Genomic DNA, 18,808 nt, shown 5'->3' on the forward strand with positions numbered 1-18,808 from the left:
CCTCACTCCTAATGTTTTAGATGGTCAGATCAGCAGCAGGCCCTTGCCCCTAATGTTTTTTGAGGGTCACCAACAGGCCATCAATCATAATTTTTCAAGGTTGTGTATGATGCCCTCCTTTATGTGTAATAAAAGATGTATTGGAGTGCCGGTTCCCTGTAATTTTTGGCAGCCCTTTCACTTAGTGCATAGGCTTTTTGAGTGTAGGAGTCCCAACCTGAACAATTGTACCACAATGTGAATGAGGCCCTCCTTAATGTGATATACAGGCTGTTTCGGAGTGCCTCTTGCTTGTAATTTTTTGCAGCACTTTATATACAATTGAATATACTGGAAAAAAAATCATTCCTAACAATTTTTCCTGTAAAATTTATTTTTTTGGGGGGTTTTGTGCATATTTTTGTCAGTCTGTAAAGGTGGTGTACAACTCGGACAACATGGTTCCTAGCAGCGACCTGGGAGTACAAGATGCATCCAGACATTCTCCCCATGCTGTTCCCGAACCATTTCAGTGGTGTTTCCATCAATTTCTGACCTTTTCATGTGAACCAGACACCCTCCCCTCTTCAGAGCACGCGGTGACTGGTTTAATGCTCGGGTTCTCCCTTTGACTTCCATTGTGCTCTAGTGCTCGGTCGAGCACCTGAGCATCCCGAGGTGTTCTACTCGAGCACCCGAGCACTTTGGTGCTCGATCAACACTATCAATTAAATTTGAGCTCATCACGACACACCAAGCTTCTGCTTGACCATAGGATTTGCCTTCACTATTAAGTGCTGTATTGCATGAATAATACTGCTGCAGTTGACTCCAAATCACTAATTGGAATTCTGAATTTTTCTCCAGTATCTGTGCAAACTCAAAAGTCCCCTCAGTGTATTGGTTTACGGGGGTCACAGCAAGGGAACCGGGGGGAAGGCTGTTGAATGCACATTTAAATTAGCAATCCAGAGTGACCTGCAGCAGTACCATTCTTCTAGTACTGCACTTGACAGAGCTTAGGAGAGGTGACAGGCTCCATGCAACTACATGAAGGTTGTACAATTCAGTTCAAGGTCTTAAGAATGTCATGAGATAATTTTATAGCATTATGTTATGTAGATTTTCTATGGCAGGACAAGTTTATTTATTACATAAATGTCAAAGAGTATCTGAAAAATCTGTCGGTAATCGACCACAGTACAATTACTGTTTTAATTAGCAGCTCATGTCAAAGGTTGGTCTTCACCCTTGCTGTAAAACCCTATGACACGCTCCGCAAAGTAAAGATCAGCCACCTCAAATCAGCAGAAAATCTGAAGCAGAAAAGGACATGCTATAGGTTTAAAAATCCTCACAGCAACTTTGATTCTTTGCGGAATGTTTTTCATAAACATGTATTGCACTGCCACCCATGGCAGTTTTTCAGTGCAGAGGTCTGCATGGAAAATCCACAACAGATAGTATGTGAGCATTTACCCTAAGTGTGAAGTGATAAAAAAATAAAAAAAAAATAAAAGAAAATAGGTAATGATATCTGCATTACAAATATAGTTTATGCAAATAATATGAAAATATATGTCCATATGACTTGTAGAAGACCCTGGACTCATGGACAAAATTATGTAGTTTCATATCATGTCAATGCAAATGACATGGGAGTGCAGAGGTAGCATTTGTACCCTCACCTGATTGAGCCCAAAATCTCCTCTGTCACATAAGAATACACCAACATTATACATTTCACATGGTTTGTTCAGGTCAGTTTTATAGATTTTGCAGCAAGTAACGATTCTTGAAATGATATCAGAAGGGCAAGCTTTACCTGTGGCAGCTTCTCTCACACTAAGTATTCTGGAGCAGAATTGAAAAGAAAAATTGGAGCATCAGTTTAGATAATTGCTCATATCTGCTTACACTTTTCAGAATAATTGTGGGATTCTACTTGTGTTAGAATTTGAAGTATTTACATAAAACATATCTTACTAATGTACAGATGGAGCATTTCTAAACTAGTATGTGGTGGCACGGCACAGTGTGATATCACATCACAAAAGCCATTGAAAAAGTCAATTAAAAGTTTCTTGCAATTGCTTCCTTAACACATTAAGAATCAAGATGAGGATCACTACATCTGTGTGCCATGTGTTCAAAATCTATGACGTGATTTCATGTTTCTCACATTGAAAGGGGTTAATTGGCCATATGCTGTGATTTCTTATGTCTGCTTATGCTATGTATATCTACACAAGAGAAAATATATTTGAGGAGCTAATTATACAGGTACTGTAACTTTATTTTTGAAAAATCACATCCACAAGAGTGGCTTATATTCATTTGACTATAAAATCCACAAAGACAGTTCAAGTTACACCTCTAGCTGGAGGGAACTGGTTATGTCCAGAATTTGGCATGGGGAGGCTGTTTCAATTTTGGCCTCGTGCAACACGAAGGATATGTGCTTCCCTGCCCCTAGCCACAAAGCACTGAGGGAAGGGGAGACCAATCTGAACTCTTGCACCAGGGCCCATGAGCCTTTAGTTGCGCCCTTGGTAATCAGTATTTGATCTGTGGAGGTCTGACACCCGTAACCCCCACTCTTCGGATATTTAAGAAGGCATCAGCACCTGCAGTAGTGCCATGGCCTTCTTGCAGCTTTGCCTAAGCCATGTGATTTCACTTTCATCAGTCACATGGCCTAGGCACATCTCAGCCCGATTGAAGTAAATTGGACTAAGCTGCGATAGAAGGAACAGCCGCTATACAATGTACTGTGCGGAGATTTCCAGTGTCCTCTGAATCAGTTGATCAACAGAGGTCTCAGGTGTCAGACCCCCGCCCATCTAATACTGATGACCTAACCTGAGGAAAGGTCATCAGTTCCAATATCTTGGAATCGGCTTTAAGGTAGTGGCTACAGAACTTAGTCGAGCCCTACACTGCACTGATTTTTGGACAGTGTGTTATCAAGGGTTCACTGTATGTATTATATAGTAGTGTTAAGCATGGCATGTATGGTTGTAGTATTTAGGCACTCTAAGACACTATTATTTAGTCAATACTGAGACAGCCTAACAGTTTATGCACATGGCTGTATTGTGGCTTGGTGCATTAACTATTCATTTAGTGCAAAGACAGGACTGGTATCTGAAAGTTTTTCTTTAGGAAACCCTTTTTGAACTCCCATAGAAGACTTAGATTCCTTCCTTTGCACTAAATATTTGTTCTTCTGGAAGCAGCTAGCAGCAGGTGGCTGCCTTTCTCTGCCATCAGGAAGAAGGGAGATCTTGTGAGCATCTCATGGGAGAAATTTTTGCTGAAGTGCTAGTGGTAAGAGTTTTATGTACTGGTATTTTGAAAGGGTCCCTTTCTTTATCTAACCTTCAGAGAAGTCTTCAATCAATTTTCATACATATGGCTGTTCTATATTGGCTATACACAGAGTTGTACAGAAACCCCCTGTAATGTGTCCGTACATGATAATATACTGTAAACATAACAATTCATTGTTTAAGGGGTTAGCGTTCCTTCTAAACTGTCTTCATTATAGAAAGAAATTATAGAACATATCCTATACATTATTTTTCACTTCTGGCTTTATATTATGCTTTACTCTCTTTTGAAGCCAATGGGGGAAAATATCAAAAATGGCATGTGCGGTAGTGGGAAGTCTGGAAAAAAAACACATAATATGCCATAGAAATTATTGCTCTGTGGTGTCATGTGTAATCCGAATTTCTTTAAATGATTGTTTGCTGCAATCTTATACTGTCCAATGCTATAAAATGGGGGGGGGACGGGGACTAAATAATTGTGCCAAGAAAAACTGTGTTCCCAAACCTTTTAGAAAAGTGTCAGAAAAGAACTTTAGATACATGTTCCTTTTGATGAGTATGGAGATAAAGCACAGGGGTAGTGTCAGACGTTCTTCCAGTCAAATCACTATGCATTGCTGTTGCCATGCCAACCAGAAAAATCCAGAACACCTTCCCAAAAATATAAAATATACCTTTTAATAATCTCTTAAAAACATAAGCTCAGCTCAAGCTCAGACCCCATGGGTCAAGACACAACTTGTATAGAAATGAAATACTAGTTATCTCAGATCAGCATAAAGTTTAGGCAGTCTTCCAGGGTTACTCACGGTTTGTTGAAATAGCCCAGTGTCCCTGGTTTGAAGGTAGCGGGGTGCTTTTGTTGAGAGGGATGTGGTGAGGAAGAACGTGATGATAATATCACTGATACATCTTACATCTTGGTGGGATACACTTATGTACTCAGCATTCTGTTACTTTTAACTCCCTTTCCTTATTATGGTAGGGTTCAACACGGGCATATAGATTAGGTACGAGGACAGGGAACCCCTACCATCAAGGGGTGTCCCTGGGTTGAGGTTTAGGAAGGGACGCATAGGGAGAAATAGGTTCTATCAATTGTTCTTATCGTTTATTCCCATGCTGCGTTGCCCTGTAAGATGTATCAGTGATATTATCATCACGTTCTTCCTCACCACATCCCTCTCAACAAAAGCACCCCGCTACCTTCAAACCAGGGACACTGGGCTATTTCAACAAACCGTGAGTAACCCTGGAAGACTGCCCAAACTATATGCTGATCTGAGATAACTAGTCTTTCATTTCTATACATGTTGTGTCTTGACCCATGGGGTCTGAGCTTGATCTGAGCTTATGCTTTTTAAGAGACTATTAAAAGGTATATTTTATATTTTTAAGAAGGTGTTCTGGGTTTTTCTGATTTATACTTCCCTGTGTTTCTATATGCTGCTGAGACGGTTTGTGTGTTGATGCCATGCCAACCAGCCAAGTCCCAGCTTGTCAACCTGTCAATGTGACTGGAAGCCAAGCCAATGATGTTTCTGATTCTGTCTCCAGCAGTCCTAGAGCTACGCAGGAGATTATTACCGCTGATTCCTGATTAACTTGCCTGTAATTTGTATTTTGGCACCATACTGTATGAATTCCTATTGACTTTTCTGGTGAACTGACTTCTGGCTTGTTTTTATATTTACCCTGTGGCTGGTCTTCCTGCTTATATAAACTCTCCTGGCAACTGACTTTGACCTGCTTCTGGGTTAACTTCTCTTGTACTGCATTGATTGTATCTGTCTCTCATGTATCTCCCCTACTCCCTGGTCATTCTGCCATCTCTGCCATTACTTTGCCCACAACAGTTTTCCGTTAACAGCTCCACAGATGTATCCTGGTTATGTAGCTATAAAGTCCTTCTAGTCTCACAGAGGGCTCTGATGAACAATATAAAGGTAGCCTTAGCTTTCTACCACCTGGAGTGGTTTTGGAAAGCTAGCAGCAGTTTGGGGGTTGACTAGCTGTGATCCATATCGTGACCTTAGTACTCCATAACAGGGAGAGCATGATATACCACCTGTATATTGAAACCTGCTTGTAAATCTGTCTCTATGACTTACAAGCCAGCAAGCTATAGTGTATCAGCTCACTATCTACCTAGATAACATAAAGTACTACACATTTAATAGTGTAAACTGTGCAAATAAAAACCTGAAAATGCCTTTATCTTAAGCAAAAGTTGCTCAAAACGGATATTGATAATTCTAGACATAACTATAGATTACTAGTATCATTACCAGGTTTTGATAACATCCTGCTGAAGTATAATAGTAAAACTGTGTGCACCCATAATTTGTAGTACTAGTAACCAATAAAATGCCTACTAGTGGTAATATGACAAGTAATTGACCAGTATTGATCATAAGCTTACAGTTCATTTTCTACTGCCTGGCACTGGAAATTCCGTCCTGTCAGGTACAATGATCAGTGTGACATCTTTATTAGAGCAGTAAAGTAGATGGGTATATTATATCAAGGTTCATGCCTTTATTTTAATGTGTTTGTTTCACCATGTAGATTTAGTTCCATTAGTAACCTCTTGAAGATCTACATGTCTTACAGAAAACCTAGGGGGTCACTTATTATGACCGGCATTTTAGATGTTATTTAGACGGCCTCTACATAACTTTGATGCATCCTTCACTGCTTCTAAATGGCTGGCTTATATTTAGACCTTTATTATACCTAAAACAGGTGTAGAAAATGATGACTGAGACGGGCCTGCTGGCCAGTTCCCACCCACGCCACTCCCACCTTTTTAGATCTGGCGTGGGAGGGGAAAAGTCACAGATTGCATTGCAACTAACCATTACTCCGCAATCTGCACCTGAAATACGCCTAATATAGGCGTATTTCAGGTTAAAAAACTAGTGTAGGATCATTTTAATGAAATGGTGTACCCAGGGCAAAGGTTTCGTTAGTGCCCCCGACTCCCGAACACGATAATTTTTTCTAATGTCTTTGTAGTTACTTGAAGGGAACCTGTGAAGAGTTTCATACTGGCCAAACCACAAGCAGCATGGAATCCTAACAGACGCCCTGGTTACAAACAGCAATATTTTACAGTGCAGCATACACAGGAGAAGAGAAGTGGTACTGTGCAGTATGTTTATATACAGAATAAAAGCATACACTGAGAAATACACCCAGAATACAGGACAAGAGCAGTGGCAATGTGCAGAATATTAGCAGAAATTATGTGCAGACACACACACCTTGCATACAGGAAGGAGAAGAGTTGATGTGCAGTGCCATAAATATAGCACAAAAAAAGGGCTACTATTCAATGTCATAGATAGAGGACAAGAATAGTGTTACTAAGCAGTGTCATAAATATAGGACAAGAGTAGTGGCATTGTTCAGTGTCATAAATATATAGGCCAAGAGTAGTGGTACTATGCAATGTTATAAACATAGGACAAGAATAGTGGTAATATGCAATGTTATAAACATAGGACAAGAGTAGTGGTACTGTTTAGTGTCATAAATACAGGACAAGAGTAGTTTCACTATGCAGTGTCATAACTATAGGGGAAAAGTAGTGGTACTGTTCAGTGTCATAAATATAGGCCAAGAGTAGTAGTACTATGCAGTGCAATAAATACAGGACAAGAGTATTGATACTGTTCAGTGTCATAAATACATTAGATGAATAGGTGTACTATGCAGTGTAGTAACTACAGGACAAGAGTATTGGAACTGTTCAGTGTCATAAATACAGGATAAGAATAGTGGTACTATGCAGTGTAGTAACTACAGGACAAGAACAGTGGTACTGTTCAGTGTCATAAATACAGGATAAGCATAGTGGTACTATGCAGTGTAGTAACTACAGGACAAGAGTAGTGGTACTGTTCAGTATCATAAATACAGGATAAGAATAGTGGTACTATGCAGTGTAGTAACTACAGAACAAGAGCAGTGGTACTGTTCAGTGTCATAAATACATGAGAAGAATAGGTGTACTATGCAGTGTAGTAACTACAGGACAAGAGTATTGGTACTGTTCAGTGTCATAAATACAGGAGAAGAATAGTGGTACTATGCAGTGTAGTAACTACAGGACAAGAGTATTGGTACTGTTCAGTGTCATAAATACAGGATAAGAATAGTGGTACTATGCAGTGTAGTAACTACAGGACAAGAGTAGTGGTACTGTTCAATGTTATAAATACAGGATAAGAATAGTGGTACTATGCAGTGTAGTAACTACAGGACAAGAGTAGTGGTACTGTTCAGTGTCATAAATACAGGATAAGAATAGTGGTACTATGCAGTGTAGTAACTACAGGACAAGAACAGTGGTACTGTTCAGTGTCATAAATACAGGATAAGCATAGTGGTACTATGCAGTGTAGTAACTACAGGACAAGAGTAGTGGTACTGTTCAGTGTCATAAATACAGGATAAGAATAGTGGTACTATGCAGTGTAGTAACTACAAGACAAGAGTATTGGTACTGTTCAGTGTCATAAATACAGGATAAGAATAGTGGTACTATGCAGTGTAGTAACTACAGGACAAGAGCAGTGGTACTGTTCAGTGTCATAAATACATGAGAAGAATAGGTGTACTATGCAGTGTAGTAACTACAGGACAAGAGTATTGGTACTGTTCAGTGTCATAAATACAGGAGAAGAATAGTGGTACTATGCAGTGTAGTAACTACAGGACAAGAGTATTGGTACTGTTCAGTGTCATAAATACAGGATAAGAATAGTGGTACTATGCAGTGTAGTAAATACAGGACAAGAGCAGTGGTACTGTTCAGTGTCATAAATACATGAGAAGAATAGGTGTACTATGCAGTGTAGTAACTACAGGACAAGAGTATTGGTACTGTTCAGTGTCATAAATACAGGAGAAGAATAGTGGTACTATGCATTGTAGTAACTACAGGACAAGAGTAGTGGTACTGTTCAGTGTCATAAATACAGGATAAGAATAGTGGTACTATGCAGTGTAGTAACTACAGGACAAGAACAGTGGTACTGTTCAGTGTCATAAATACAGGATAAGCATAGTGGTACTATGCAGTGTAGTAACTACAGGACAAGAGTAGTGGTACTGTTCAGTGTCATAAATACAGGATAAGAATAGTGGTACTATGCAGTGTAGTAACTACAGAACAAGAGCAGTGGTACTGTTCAGTGTCATAAATACATGAGAAGAATAGGTGTACTATGCAGTGTAGTAACTACAGGACAAGAGTATTGGTACTGTTCAGTGTCATAAATACAGGAGAAGAATAGTGGTACTATGCAGTGTAGTAACTACAGGACAAGAGTATTGGTACTGTTCAGTGTCATAAATACAGGATAAGAATAGTGGTACTATGCAGTGTAGTAACTACAGGACAAGAGTAGTGGTACTGTTCAATGTTATAAATACAGGATAAGAATAGTGGTACTATGCAGTGTGGTAACTACAGGACAAGAGTAGTGGTACTGTTCAGTGTCATAAATACAGGATAAGAATAGTGGTACTATGCAGTGTAGTAACTACAGGACAAGAACAGTGGTACTGTTCAGTGTCATAAATACAGGATAAGCATAGTGGTAGTATGCAGTGTAGTAACTACAGGACAAGAGTAGTGGTACTGTTCAATGTCATAAATACAGGATAAGAATAGTGGTACTATGCAGTGTAGTAACTACAAGACAAGAGTATTGGTACTGTTCAGTGTCATAAATACAGGATAAGAATAGTGGTACTATGCAGTGTAGTAACTACAGGACAAGAGCAGTGGTACTGTTCAGTGTCATAAATACATGAGAAGAATAGGTGTACTATGCAGTGTAGTAACTACAGGACAAGAGTATTGGTACTGTTCAGTGTCATAAATACAGGAGAAGAATAGTGGTACTATGCAGTGTAGTAACTACAGGACAAGAGTATTGGTACTGTTCAGTGTCATAAATACAGGATAAGAATAGTGGTACTATGCAGTGTAGTAACTACAGGACAAGAGCAGTGGTACTGTTCAGTGTCATAAATACATGAGAAGAATAGGTGTACTATGCAGTGTAGTAACTACAGGACAAGAGTATTGGTACTGTTCAGTGTCATAAATACAGGAGAAGAATAGTGGTACTATGCATTGTAGTAACTACAGGACAAGAGTAGTGGTACTGTTCAGTGTCATAAATACAGGATAAGAATAGTGGTACTATGCAGTGTAGTAACTACAGGACAAGAACAGTGGTACTGTTCAGTGTCATAAATACAGGATAAGCATAGTGGTACTATGCAGTGTAGTAACTACAGAACAAGAGAAGTGGTACTGTTCAGTGTCATAAATACAGGATAAGAATAGTGGTACTATGCAGTGTAGTAACTACAGGACAAGAGTATTGGTACTGTTCAGTGTCATAAATACAGGATAAGCATAGTGGTACTATGCAGTGTAGTAACTACAGGACAAGAGTAGTGGTACTGTTCAGTGTCATAAATACAGGATAAGAATAGTGGTACTATGCAGTGTAGTAACTACAGGACAAGAGTATTGGTACTGTTCAGTGTCATAAATACAGGATAAGAATAGTGGTACTATGCAGTGTAGTAACTACAGGACAAGAGCAGTGGTACTGTTCAGTGTCATAAATACATGAGAAGAATAGGTGTACTATGCAGTGTAGTAACTACAGGACAAGAGTATTGGTACTGTTCAGTGTCATAAATACAGGATAAGAATAGTGGTACTATGCAGTGTAGTAACTACAGGACAAGAGTAGTGGTACTGTTCAGTGTCATAAATACAGGATAAGAATAGTGGTACTATGCAGTGTAGTAACTACAGGACAAGAACAGTGGTACTGTTCAGTGTCATAAATACAGGATAAGCATAGTGGTACTATGCAGTGTAGTAACTACAGAACAAGAGAAGTGGTACTGTTCAGTGTCATAAATACAGGATAAGAATAGTGGTACTATGCAGTGTAGTAACTACAGGACAAGAGTATTGGTACTGTTCAGTGTCATAAATACAGGATAAGAATAGTGGTACTATGCAGTGTAGTAACTACAGGACAAGAGCAGTGGTACTGTTCAGTGTCATAAATACATGAGAAGAATAGGTGTACTATGCAGTGTAGTAACTACAGGACAAGAGTATTGGTACTGTTCAGTGTCATAAATACAGGATAAGCATAGTGGTACTATGCAGTGTAGTAACTACAGGACAAGAGTAGTGGTACTGTTCAGTGTCATAAATACAGGATAAGAATAGTGGTACTATGCAGTGTAGTAACTACAGGACAAGAGTATTGGTACTGTTCAGTGTCATAAATACAGGATAAGAATAGTGGTACTATGCAGTGTAGTAACTACAGGACAAGAGCAGTGGTACTGTTCAGTGTCATAAATACATGAGAAGAATAGGTGTACTATGCAGTGTAGTAACTACAGGACAAGAGTATTGGTACTGTTCAGTGTCATAAATACATTAGATGAATAGGTGTACTATGCAGTGTAGTAACTACAGGACAAGAGTATTGGTACTGTTCAGTGTCATAAATACAGGATAAGAATAGTGGTACTATGCAGTGTAGTAACTACAGAACAAGAGAAGTGGTACTGTTCAGTGTCATAAATACAGGATAAGAATAGTGGTACTATGCAGTGTAGTAACTACAGGACAAGAGTATTGGTACTGTTCAGTGTCATAAATACAGGATAAGAATAGTGGTACTATGCAGTGTAGTAACTACAGGACAAGAGCAGTGGTACTGTTCAGTGTCATAAATACATGAGAAGAATAGGTGTACTATGCAGTGTAGTAACTACAGGACAAGAGTATTGGTACTGTTCAGTGTCATAAATACAGGATAAGCATAGTGGTACTATGCAGTGTAGTAACTACAGGACAAGAGTAGTGGTACTGTTCAGTGTCATAAATACAGGATAAGAATAGTGGTACTATGCAGTGTAGTAACTACAGGACAAGAGTATTGGTACTGTTCAGTGTCATAAATACAGGATAAGAATAGTGGTACTATGCAGTGTAGTAACTACAGGACAAGAGCAGTGGTACTGTTCAGTGTCATAAATACATGAGAAGAATAGGTGTACTATGCAGTGTAGTAACTACAGGACAAGAGTATTGGTACTGTTCAGTGTCATAAATACAGGAGAAGAATAGTGGTACTATGCAGTGTAGTAACTACAGGACAAGAGTAGTGGTACTGTTCAGTGTCATAAATACAGGATAAGAATAGTGGTACTATGCAGTGTAGTAACTACAGGACAAGAGTAGTGGTACTGTTCAGTGTCATAAATACAGGATAAGAATAGTGGTACTATGCAGTGTAGTAACTACAGGACAAGAACAGTGGTACTGTTCAGTGTCATAAATACAGGATAAGCATAGTGGTACTATGCAGTGTAGTAACTACAGGACAAGAGTAGTGGTACTGTTCAGTGTCATAAATACAGGATAAGAATAGTGGTACTATGCAGTGTAGTAACTACAGGACAAGAGTATTGGTACTGTTCAGTGTCATAAATACATGAGAAGAATAGGTGTACTATGCAGTGTAGTAACTACAGGACAAGAGTATTGGTACTGTTCAGTGTCATAAATACAGGAGAAGAATAGTGGTACTATGCAGTGTAGTAACTACAGGACAAGAGTATTGGTACTGTTCAGTGTCATAAATACAGGATAAGAATAGTGGTACTATGCAGTGTAGTAACTACAGGACAAGAGTAGTGGTACTGTTCAGTGTCATAAATACAGGATAAGAATAGTGGTACTATGCAGTGTAGTAACTACAGGACAAGAGTAGTGGTACTGTTCAGTGTCATAAATACAGGAGAAGAATAGTGGTACTATGCAGTGTAGTAACTACAGGACAAGAGTAGTGGTACTGTTCAGTGTCATAAATACAGAACAAGAGAAGTGTCAATGTGAAGGACAGCAGCAGAAAGCCAGCATACTTTTCACGCGCACTTATATACATACTCATACACACATATACATACCACTTGCACAGATCTTTCACAACTTCTTTTTCTCCTGTCCAGAGTCTTGATGTTCCTTTGACTTGGTCATCTGTAATGTGGTAATGTTATCTGGTCATATCATTTATTTCCAGGTCCTTAATCCACTGAAACATCAAGACTCCAGAGACTCAGTTTGCCCTATGGTTAAATTGACCCTGAGAACAGTCATTGTATGTATATCATAAAGCTGGAGTCATACAGTATGCACACAGTTTTTGTAACAGATTTTTTTGTTATATAAAAAGACTGATATAGTTCCTCTATTTTATTTTATTTTTGAATTCACTACTGTGTTTTGCTAATTTTTTATTCCATCCTTTAAGGGTTTTTTTCATTTTCTGTGGGTATTTTGATACAAAATGACTGGACCTGCAGAGGGAACATACTTACCTGCTCCCCGTTGCTGGGTTCTAACTCCTTCTCTCCCCTGCAGCACTTGGGTCCCTTGCTGTCAACAATGACTGGCCATAGCAGTCACCTGCTGCCTTTTTGTCACGTGACAATTTGAAGTGACACAAGGGGACAGGTCATCATTCAATATTCAGTATTTTAATCTTAAACAGTCCCAAATCTCATATATAACTTTGAATATAACTGTTTCTGTTCTTTTGTTCTGTTGCTAGTTGATCGATTTTATAGCAGAGTAAACTTGAAATGTTATTTACTTTTGTAGGGATAATGTTCAGTCATCCAGAATCTCAGAAATTTTAACTGCTTCTACTGAAAGTACCAACATATATTTTTTCATTTGCAAGTTAAATGTGTGGTGATTTGTTTATAAAAAATACAAGAAATTGAGAAAATGCAGCACTCTCTCGAAATACGCAAAAAGCTAGAAAGCTTTTTTCAAACAAGTGTGACCTTCAACCCAATATGAGATCATTTTGAAGTCTGTGATTGTAAAAGTACATACAAGAAGTATAGGATAAAAATGATTAACTATTATAACTCTAGGAATACAAGCATAAAGATTAACTCTGATTTGTATCAAATGGATGGTCCATTGGAGGTCATATGACAGTGATATTGTATGGTCAATGCTTCTAGGGGAGAATACTTCATAATACACTGTGCTATGGGTACTATACAGCATTAACATATAATGCCACATGTGTGACTCCCAATTTTGGTGGTATACTATTTATATTTATGAATTTATCTCTTTCTTTTACATTTGTTGTTACCTGGAAGCTGTGAACATGGTGATAGTTGATTTTCTAATATATTTTATTTTATACTTATTTGTATTGAGTAGTGTTGGGCGAGTCTCCTCACCGCATGTTTGTTGGCTGCCACGCAGCCAATAAACGTGAAGGTAAGTACTGCCATTCAGTGTAATGACGTAGCCATGTTGGCTGCTGGCATTACAGTGATTGGCTGGCCGGAACGCGTCATCAGGTGCTATATAGCATCCGATGACACGTGTTTGGCTCAGTATTAGTCAGGGAGAGCTGTGCTGTAGAAGGAAGAGATAGTGTAGGGATTGAAATAGCAATATTTTAGTTTTTACACTTGTTATAGACCCAAAAGTCCTTTTAAGGTCAATAATTGTATCTGGCAGCAATATATATTTTTAGCCCAACCTGCGCTAAATAGTTTGCCATTGCTTGGCCGCTGCAGACAGCGACATTATCTGCGCTACATCTCCTGTCTAACGTGTGTGCAGCCTAAAAATATCTGTGACATCAAGTGTACTTTTTCCATAGACGGTGGCCGCTGCAGACAGTTAAATCACCTGCGCTACATCTCCTGTATAATGTTTGCGTATCCAAAATATCAGTGACATTCAGTCAAATTTTTTTGCTGCTGGTGGCAGCGACGTTACCTGCGCTACATCTCCTGTGTAATGTTTGATCATCCTAAATATCAGTGACATTCATTCAGTGTAATTTTTTATTAGTCGATGGCGACAGCATCATTACTTGGGCTATGCCTCCTGTTTAACGTGTGTGCATCCTAGATATCAGTGACATTCATTCAGTGTAAATTTTTATTAGGCGGTGGTGACAGCGACATTGCGATATACCTCCTGTTTAACATGTGCGCATCCTAAATATCAGTGATATTCATTCAGTGTAATTTTTTATTAGGCAGTGGTGACGGCGACATTACTTGCACTATACCTCCTGTTTAACGTGTGCGCATCCTAAAACTATCTGTGACATTCTGTGTACTTTATTTGCGCATACACTTACAAAACCTCTGCTACTGTACGTGTGACATACTTGCAAGCATATATACCATTTAATATGCTCAAGGCGAGCACTAAGGGACAGGGAGGTGGCCGTGCTGCTGATGGTGCATGCAGAGGCCGTGGCCCTGGGCGCAGTGAAACTGTGCCTGCTGCCAGAGCACAAGAAACACACTCATCCACGATACATAGCTTCATGTCCCAGGTTTCAGGGTGCCGCAGGACACCGCTCTCGAAGTCACACCAGTGCGACCAGGAGGTAGATTGGATTGCAGCAGATAATGCTTTCAGTCGGTTAAGCACCACCCTGTCTTCTACAATGTCCAGTCTCAGTAGCCAAGAGTCTGGTCAACGGAATCCTCACCCTGATACTCCTTCCTCACACCATGGAGAGTCTGGGCAAACAAGTGATCCCACACTCGGATATTCCGAGGAGCTGTTTTCATCTCCATTCCTTAATTTGGGCCTCTCGCCAAGCACGCTTGAAGAGGGACATGAGGAGATCTTGTGCCCTGATTCCCAAACTCTGGAGCATCCACAGTCAGGAGAAGATGACGGTGGGGAACGGCAATTAGTGTTTGACGAGGTGGATGATGATGATGATGAGACACAGTTGCCAATAAGTCAACCGCAATTAGTGTCTCAAAAGGTTCATGATGAGGATGAGACACAGTTGTCAATAACTGAGGTTGTTGTTAGGTCAACAAGTCAGGAGGATGACCTGAGTGCGGAAGTGGATGAGGAGGTGGTGGATGATGAAGTCATTGACCCAACCTGGGAAGGTGGCAAGCCAAGCAAGGACAGCAGTACAGAGTGGGAGGGATCCGCAGCACCGCATCAGGCTAGAAGAGGCAGTGTGGTGGCCAAAGGGAGAAGTCGAGCCACACCAAACAGGCCCGTAACTGTTCCCCGGAGCACCCCCTTGCGGCAATCTCCCTTGCCAAGGGGTAGGTGTTCTGCAGTCTGGTGCTTTTTTGATGAAACTGCAGGCAACAAAAGAATTTTCAATTGCAACCTGTGCCGTACAAAAATGAGCAGGGGCGTGAACACTAGCAACCTCACCACCAGCATGATTGGCCAGATGGCATCAAAGCACCCTAATAGGTGGGCAGAATGACCTGGGTCCACAATCAGTGTCTGCGGGTCACACCACTGCCTCCTGTTCCCCTGTGTTACATGCTGGCCAATCCCCTGTCCAAGATGCATGCCGGGATGCCTCCCGCCATGCACCTGGAGCTTCGCAAGCACCATCATCTAGCACATCCATTTATCTGTCCCAGCACAACATACAGATGTCTATACCCCCGGCCTTTGAATGAAAGTGCAAATACCCAGCCATCCACCCACAGAGCATAGAACTAAATGCGCACCTTTCCAAATTGCTGGCCCTGGAAATTTTGCCATTTAGGCTTGTGGACACGGAGACTTTCCGCAGCCTGATGGCGGAGGCCGTCCCTCGTTACTCAGTCCCAACCGCCACTATTTTTCCCAGTGTGACATCCCCGCCTTACACCAGCATGTGTCCCATAACATCACACGTGCCCTGACCAACGCAGTTATTGTGAAGGTCCACTTAACGACTGACACATGGACAAGTGTTTATGGCCAGGGACGCTACATTTCCCTGACGGCATGCTGGGTAAACTTTGTGGAGGCTGTGAGCAAGTCGTACCCTGGGATGGCACAGGTGCTACGAATGCCAAGGATTGCGGGCCCTACTTCTATCAGGGTTTCCGACGCCATCTATGTTAGTGGCTGAAACCCCCCTTTCTCCTCCTCCCCTTCCACCTCTGAATTATCATCTTGCAGCACTAGTCAGTCATCAGTCAGTAGCTGGAAGCAGTGTAGCACTGCAGTGGGGAAGCGGCAACAGGCCCTGCTTAAACTGATCTGCTTAAGTGACAAACAGCACAACGCTGCAGAGCTGTGGCAGGGGATAAGGGACCAGATTGAGCTGTGGCTCTCGCCACTCAACCTACAACCAGGCATTTTAACAGATAAGCGTATCCACCTGTCAACTGAAAATGCTGACAGGTTGACTACTATAAAAATGAACAAGGCCTGGATTGCCACAGACTTCTCGACTCCACCAGAGGAAAGCAGATGAACAAAGGCACTTTAAACGTGTTGTTTAATTAACTCAATACATTGTATTCCCATGCACCCTTTCCACCACAAAAAAGGGTATATGGTCCAATCTCCTTTTTCTCCTCCTCCTCCTCCTCCTCCTCCATCATATCAACATCCTTATTAGGCTGCCCTCACTCCTAATGTTTTAGAGGGTCAGCTCAGCAGCGGGCCCTCACCCATAATGTTTTAGAGGGTCACCAGCGGCCCTCACCCATAATGTTTTTGAGGGTCACCAGCAGTCCCTCAACCATAGTGTTTTAGAGGGTAAGCTCAGAAGCAGGCCCTCAACCATAATGTTTTAGAGGTTCAGCTCAGCAGCAGGCCCTCATCCACAAAATGTTTTAGATGGTCAGCTCGGCAGCACACCCTCGCCCACAATTTTTTTTACATGGTCAGTTCGGCAGCAGGCACTCACTCACAAAATTTATTAGATGGTCAGCTCGGCAGCAGGCCCTCTCCCACAATTTTTTTTCGATGGTTAGCTCAGCAGCAGGCCCTTTCTACTAATGGTTTTGAGGGTCACCAGCAGGCCATCAATCATAATTTTTCAAGGGTGTGTATAGTGATCTACTTTATGTGTAATAAAGGGTGTATTGGAGTGCCGTTTACTTATACTTTTTGGCAAAACTTTATCTTAGTGCATAGGCCTATGAGTGTAGGAGTCCCTCTACCTGAACAATTGTACCACAATGTGAATGAGGCCCTCCTTTATGTGATATACAGGTTGTATCAGAGTGCCTTTTCCATGTAATTTTTGGCAGCACTTGCACTTTATATACAAGTAAATATACAGGAAAGACTGTTTCCTAACAATTTTTCCTCTAAAATCGATTTTATCTTCGGTTTTGTGCGTATTATTGTCAGTCTGTAAAAATGGCGTATTACTCGGACAACATGGTTCCCAGCAGCGACCTGGGAGTCCAAGATGCATCCAGACGTCCTCCCCATGCTGTTCCCGAACCATTTCAGTGGTGTTTTCATCAATTTCTATGAACCAGACACCCTCCCCTCTTTAGAGCAGGGGGTGCCTGGTTTAATGCTCGGGTTCTCCCATTGACTTCCATTGTGCTCGGGTGGTCGAACACTTTGGTGCTCGACCAACACTAGTATTGAGGTTTACTACTGCAATATCTTTAGATTGGTTCAATAAACCCCCTTTCCCAATCCTGCATCTTGGATGTTTAACACATGAAATCTAATTAGTATATTAATAGTTTGCCATTTTTGCTTACTTCTAGTTATATATATTTCGTACACTCAACTGTTCAAATCTTCAAACGCAATGTATGAAAACATAAAATGTTTAAAAATAAATTTAAATATCATTTATCTTCACACATCTACAGAGTAATATATTATTTTTATTGCAGTTTGGTTTGTTCCAACCAAACCATTTGACTTTGGGCTAGTCCTAAGAGATAGGGTTATCCTGTCCCTGGTTTTCACCCTTTAACCCCTATACAGGGGTCTTGTCTTCACTGCAGTGGAACCACAACTTGGAATAGTCCTAGTGTGGTGGGCTGCTGACCCATGGGGGTCAGTGACAACGGTGCAAGGCACTGAGGGAATCAGGCGATACTCCTAGTCAGAAAACAGGCAGATGTCAGGGCAGGCAGAGTTCATGCAAATCCATGAAACAGTCCAAAGGTCCTGGCAGGTGGCTCAGGGTCTGTACAGTAAAAAGGCACAGGTCAGTTGGCTGCAGATCAAAATCTGAAAATCAGTCTGAAGTTGGTACATAGGCAGACAAACGGGTTATAGATCTTTTTTAGGGTTTGTTACTCAGGCATCTTTCCCTTTGGAAAGATGTCTTAAGTACCCACAGGTGTCCAACCATTGGCTGGAGAAGATTGGTGTAATTGTGCACTGGCCCTTTAAGAGCCAGTGATTGTGCATATGCCCTATGGGAAACAGGAAGAGGCCTAGCAGACCGAATGCAGCTTTTAGTGGTAGACACAACTTGCTGGCCCCATTGTTGAAGGGAAGAGAGGGGCCAGTGGGGACCGGCCACCAGGCAGAATTTATGTAATGTGATGGCCATGGCCGCCCCTGATAGTGGTACGGTGGTGGGCAAAGAGCACTGCCATGACAATTATACAACTATATATTGAATTATATA

The 18,808-nt window shown here is 40.9% G+C and overlaps 1 protein-coding gene across 1 annotated transcript in view; it reads left to right on the forward strand.

The window, feature by feature from the left end:
* CDH7 (cadherin 7) overlaps positions 1-18,808 on the forward strand; it is a 342,814-nt gene that overhangs the window by 85,505 nt on the left and 238,501 nt on the right. The window lies entirely within an intron of this gene.

This window comes from Bufo bufo, chromosome 5, assembly GCF_905171765.1.
Source record: "Bufo bufo chromosome 5, aBufBuf1.1, whole genome shotgun sequence".
Lineage (NCBI taxonomy): Eukaryota > Metazoa > Chordata > Amphibia > Anura > Bufonidae > Bufo > Bufo bufo.